This window comes from Cervus canadensis, chromosome 3 (assembly GCF_019320065.1).
Source record: "Cervus canadensis isolate Bull #8, Minnesota chromosome 3, ASM1932006v1, whole genome shotgun sequence".
NCBI lineage: Eukaryota > Metazoa > Chordata > Mammalia > Artiodactyla > Cervidae > Cervus > Cervus canadensis.
This window is the reverse complement of record NC_057388.1, coordinates 19371794-19378555: the sequence shown is the minus strand read 5'-3', so window position 1 is coordinate 19378555 and position 6762 is coordinate 19371794.

Genomic DNA, 6762 nt, shown 5'->3' with positions numbered 1-6762 from the left:
GAACATATATGCATGGCTAAGAACATAAAGTGTTCCACATCTTTTGTCACTAAGGAAATGCAAATCAAAACCACAATGATATACTATCTCATAACCACCAAAATAGCTATGATAAAAAGAGACAAACAATAAATTTTTCATGAGGATGTAGCAAAGCCACACTGTAGAAGAAGCCTCACTAACGTGGCTGAGCCGACTACTGGATCCACATGTGTCTGGGTTGATAGATCATGGTCTGGGCCCACAGAGAAGTAAGGAGATCTGTGGAGGAAACCCAAAGGAGGAGAGCATTAGGCACACCAGATAAACCTGATAACCAAGCACAGATCAGGAAGGCAGACAAAGTACTCTGTGGTCTCTGTCACTGCGATATGCCTTCCAGTATCAGCTCCCAGGAATCTCTGTCTGACACCTGCAACACAGAGTAGACCGTCAGTGAAAACTGAAGAAGACAGCCCTTTTTACCAGGAAGAGAAACACGCACATTCTGATCTCATCTCGTTACTTTCCTCATTCACGTATGTCTGCTCTCAAAGAGAGAACAGTGTGTACAGTACACTATCATTTGTGTAAAAAGTATATTTGCATGCACGCTAAGTTGCTTTAGTCGTGTCCGACTCTCTGCAAACCTATGAACTATAGCCCACAGGCTCCTCTTTCTATGTGATTCTCCAGGCAAGAATACTGGAGTGGGTTGCCATGCCTTCCTGCAGGGGATCTTCCAGACCCAGGGATCCAAATTGGGTCTCCTGCATTGCAGGCAGGTTCTTTACCACTAACACCACCTGGGAAGCCCCAAAAGTACATTTATTTATATTCTATTTGACTACATACACATAACTCTGAAAGAATTAACAAGAAGTTATAATATACACTAACATATGAGGAAATTTTGGGGTCTGGGAATAGGTATAGAAGGAGATTTTTTGTAATTTTTTTTGGTATATCTTTTGTACTTCTAGATTTTGAACCATATGGGTATATTATCACTTTAAAAATAAGCTTAAAAAAAGTGAAAACTTAAATTAAAAGGTGCCATGTATATGCAAACACACACACATATACACATATATATACATATATATGCATGCACATTATAAAGAGATACAGATCTATATCTCCCTTGGAACAATTCTATTTACCTGAAAATACAAAATAATCAATAATCAACTTATACGGATATTAGAATCCATATAAGAACTTACTAATGTGGCTACCTAAAAATTTAATTCACAAGAATCAACAATTTTCCTATATTAATTATGTTTTATATATATAATGGAAAATAAGAATTGTGACTCTGAAAAAGCAACACATCTTTAAAATAATCAAAAGAAAATGTTCTAAAACAGGATCTAGGTAAAGAAAACTTGAAAATTCTAATAAAGAATCAATAAATAGAAATATATCTTATTCTTTGAATATAAAAACAATATTTTAAAGATGGCAGATATCCCTGAATCAATTTATAAATGCAATGTGATTACCAACAAAAGTACAAAGAAAATTTTATATTTTGAAACCCATTAAGAATTCTATGGGGAAAATGGAAAATAAAGATATGTAAATACAAGCATGTTAGGGTGGCTAAAATAGACATGGAAAAAGGAACAGAAATGATGGAGAACTAGCCCTTTAATGTCATACATTAAAGTATGACAGTGCTTCAGGAACCAGCTGATCATCAGCATATAATTTGCAAATAGAGCCAAATGTATGTGAAAATTCTGTTTATGATAAAGGTGGAATCAGCTGGGAAAGGTGGGATAAATCAACAATCAAAATGAGAAAATGAGTGGGAAAAAATCTAGGTCTTTTACAGAAAAATAAATTCTAAATTATGAAATATTTCAAAATAAAATGTGTATCCCCAACTATCCTAGGAATACTATGGCCACTGAAGGAAAAAACTTGGAGTGGGAAAGACCTTTCTAAAGAAGATGCAAAATCCATAACTCTATAAAAGAAATGATTAACGCTTTCATAAAGAGTACAAATTCCCACATGGCAAGAAATTTAATTAACAAGTCAAAGGATGACTAAAACCCTGGGAGAGTTTAAGGATGACTAAAACCCTGGGAGAGTTTATTTACAATGCATGTAAATATGTTTTAATTGACTTAATATACAACAGTCCAACAACCCACTAGAAAAACAGGTAGAGAGAGACACTGACTCAAAGCAGAATAAAGAAAGACAAATAGATTATATATAGAATTGAAGTACTTTTTTAATCTCTTAATATGACAAAAGGTCATATTAATATGCAAGGAGATCAAAGCAGTCAATCCTAAAGGAATCAATCCTGAATTCACTGGAGGGACTGATGCTGGGGCTGAACCTCCAATACTCTGGCCACCTGATGGGAAGAGCCAACTCACTGGAAAAGACCCTGATGCTGGGAAAGACTGAAGGCAGGAGAAGAAGTGGACAACAGAGGGTGAGATGGTTGGATGGCATCACTGACTCAATGGACATGAGTTTGAGCAAACTCTGGGAGATGGTGAAGGACAGGGAAGCCTGGCGTGTTGCAGTCCATGGGGTCACAAAGAGTCGGACAAAACTGAGTGACTGAACAACAACAGCAAATATGACAAGGATAAAAAATATTGATAATCATAGTATTGACAAAAGTGTTCAGTTAGGGCCTATCATTATTGCTGGTTTGAATGAAAATGGTATAGCCTCTTTGGAGGGTAAGTTGGCAATATCTACATTATTTATCAAAATTCTAAATGCAAAATCTCATTCAAAAACTTTGCAGAGAAACATACATATATATAAGCAAAAATGGAAGTAGAGGGCATTAATTTCAGTATCTTTTGAAGCAAATATAAGATAAAATGTGGATGTCCATTGATATAAAACTGATTAAGTAAATAACTATTATACAACTGCTAAATATAGTAAAATACATCTAAAACTATTATGGAAAAGCTTCTCCAAAATTAGATGTTAGGTTGAAATAGCATTACATATATATTTTTTTGGTTTTTTGGTTAGTAGAGACTTGGTCCTGTCTAAAACGTCCATAATACTCTCAGTCCATGACAAAAGGTCCTTGAAATTTGGTCCTATTCAAAACCTCCATAACCATGACACATGTCAAGTGGTTTTGACAGGACCAAATATCAAGGACATTTCTGAATGTGCCAAATGTCTTACGGATGTTTTGTGAGTGTGTTAAGTCACTTCAGTTGTGTCTGACTCTGCGACCCTATGGGCTGTGATCCACCAGGCTCCACTGTCCATGGGATTCTCCAGGCAAAAATACTGGAATGGATAGCCATGCCCTTCTCCAGGGGATCTCCCTGACCCAAGGATCAAAGCTGAGTCTCTTCAGTCTCCTGCGTTGGCAGCAGATTCTTTACCACTAGCGCCACCTGGGAAGCCCATGGATGTCTTATCGTGCTTAGTTGCTCAGTGCGACCCCATGTGCAACCCCCTGGACTGTAGCCGCCAAGCTCCTCTGTCCATTGGGATTCTCCAGGCAAGAATACTGGTGTGGATTGCCATGCCCTCTTCCAGGGGATCTTCCCAACCCAGGGATCGAACCCAGGTCTCCCACATTGCAGGCAGATTCTTTATCGTCTGAGCTACCAGGGAAGCCACAGGACCAAATCTGTTCTTCAAGGCATTTGTATACATATACATACAGTTTGTATATTTATTCTTCTATAAAAACATTTTAGTACATTTTTACAACTATACTATTTATATATTTTACATATATAGAAAATTCTGGGGAAATGCACAAGACACCATTAGCAACAGCTGCTTCCGTGACTGGGATGGGGTTGGAGGCTGGTGGTTTAGGATGTATGGGAGAATTTCTTTTCATCGCACATATTTGCACAATTTGAAATTTTTTACCAAGGGCATGTATGTTTAATTAAAATAACTATTCAAAGATAAATGCTTTATTATTTGAAAATGCAATGACATACATAATATTTGACAAAAAATAAACAAATAAATAAGTCCTTCCCTACAGAAATTGTAACCTAGAGACAGTTACTGGCAGCCCACAACTTGCCATCTGCTGTAATTTCTGACAATTGATCTGCTTTTATCTAAGGTGATTTAAAGGCGCTGGTAACCAGGAAACAGATCTGATCTTTTACTGCCAGTTTCTATCACCTCAAAGGTCGGACTGAAAGATGATGCAACTAACTAAGCTTACCATGTAGCAGCTACCTGAAGGACACTGCCCATCAGATTCCACTAGGTTTCTGATTGTTTAAAAAGTTGTTATCCAAGGAGAGTCCACTTAGCAATTGAGCTGATGTGAATAATTTAAGACTTGTACTTACTATCATTATTCATGTTTAGATGGGAAGTAAAAGGACATAACATATATAATGCCCTGCAATCATGTGGACCTAAAGAGTTACACTGCCTCAGAACAAGGCATGTGAACCATGATAAATCTTTCAGATCTAAGTTTAGGTGATGGCATAGTTCTGGTCCCAAATCCAAGTTCAAAGTCCAAGTGCATGCCCAGAGAGACAAAGATCTTCAGTGTTTTTCAAGGGCCATTTTGTAAGAGTAAAAACATCAGAAGCATCCTTTCTAGAGACATAATGTATTCGATCTTGCCTCCTTAGAATTTCTAGAGTAAGCAAGCAGTTTTTTAAATTGCTGAGGAGAAGCCTTCTGATATTTAACTTCTGTTCAAGAAAGTCTTGGAGGAAGGTATCCTGATTAAAACAGTATGTTTATCGTAAAAAATAAAAAGCATAATTTCTATCTTTGAGAAAGTAAACTAGAATACCAGAGTTAGGATAGCAGGAGAATTAATTTCCACGGTATACTTATTGCTTTCTTTTTTTATTATTTAGTATTTCTTGCAGGATAGTTGCCTCACCATGTTGTGTTAGCTTCTACTGCATAGCAAAATTAATCAGCCATACATATACATATATCCCCTCCCTTTAGGGTTTCCCTCCCACTTAGGCAACCACAGTTACTTACTTTAAGTACTTTGATATGTATATATATTGATTTTTAGAAATAATAGCAAGAGTGGGCTTTTCAAACATTAGGACAATTAAGTACTGTGGAATGTTATGCCAAAAAGCATCAGACTGATTTTTGTGCTTCTGTCTCTTTTATACGCCTCTTCATTTCTTGGTGGTTCCATTCCTATATTATTTAGTTGTGAGCTGTGCTGATTTCCAACAGAATTAACTTAGAAATGCTCATATCCCACACTGCTGTATTTAAAATGGATAACCAACAAAGACCTACTGAATAGCACATGGAACTCTGTTTAATGTTAAGTGGCAGCCTGGAAGGGAGGGGTGTTTGGGGGAGAATGTATGCATGTATATGAATAGCTGAGTCCTTTCGCTGTTCACCTGAATTACCTGAATTACCACAACATTGTTAATCGACTATACCCCATGCAAAATAGAAAGTTTAAGAAAAAATAAATGCTCATATCCCACCTTGTTTTACACTTACTCACACAATGCATAGGAGGGACGCAGTTATATTCCTTCACACACACTAGGTACCCAATACATGTTTGTATGTCAGATAAACTAATGATTGAGTAATCTCAATATTGATTCCTGAGGAACCCTTCAGCAAACAGTTATCTATAAAAGGACTATTATCAAAAAGAATTTACCCCCACTACCATTATCATTATTAAGTAAGAATAATACAATTACTATATGCCTACAGTTTTTAAGACAGCAGAAGTTATTGTTTCTCAAATCAAATAAAATATCCCTTTGAGAATATGCTGAAAGCCTTAAACCTATTTTGTGGGGTGGGGTAAGGTGGAAAGGGGTGAATAAGTTTATTTACCCATAATTCTGTGTGTATCAGGGCATTCATAAGGTAATATCAAGTCTTCCCATGGGCCGCTTTGGTCTCAGTAAAGCCCAGATTAAAACCATTTATTGAAATCAATTCTCTGTGATTCACAAAATGTCTATCTCAATTTAAAAAAAAATCTAGATTCTTGTTAAAGATCTTATTAATGGACTTTTAGACATCTAGATATAAGTCTCAATCACAAATAAATCTACGTAGAAGAAGATTGACTTTGAAAAAAAAAGCAAGTAAGGGAGATAATTATTTCTTACCACTAAATGTAATAATGGAGACTTTTTCTGTGTAGGAAGGTAAGCAAATAGTTTGGGGAAATATATATTCAATAAAAGAAGTGGTGGCTGACATCATCTTGTTTTAACAAGTATTATGCTGTCTTGTAAAACAAACATTTCTGAAGGGCCAGCTAGAAACTAGTATTTTCTGTTGGGATTATTTTTTATTACTTCTCACGCAGTAGGACTGCTAATCCTAGCCTGTGTTAACAAATGTGCTGTAACTGCATTTCTTTGCTCTGCAAATGCAAGGTTTAGTGTGTTGAAACCCCTGTCCATCCATCACTTGACTTCTTATACTCTAGATTAGTGCAATGCCAGTCAAAAGGCAAAAATGTGAAACATTGCCAGTTCCCTGTGAACTATGCACTGATTTCAGTTTATTATTATATTAATAGATGAGAAGATTGCCTGGGAACTGCAATCCATCTCCTGAAACAATTGCTGTCAAATGAATAATATGAGGTAAAAAAGTTATTTAAAGTTCAAATTAATAAAGTTTTCGAACCCTGAAAAGAGCATAAATCGGTATTTTCAACACTGCCTTGCCATAGTCATTAGCCTTTTGTCTTTTTTTTATTTTTTTTTAACTTTTTTTTATTTATTTATTTTTTTATTAGTTGGAGGCTAATTACTTCACAAC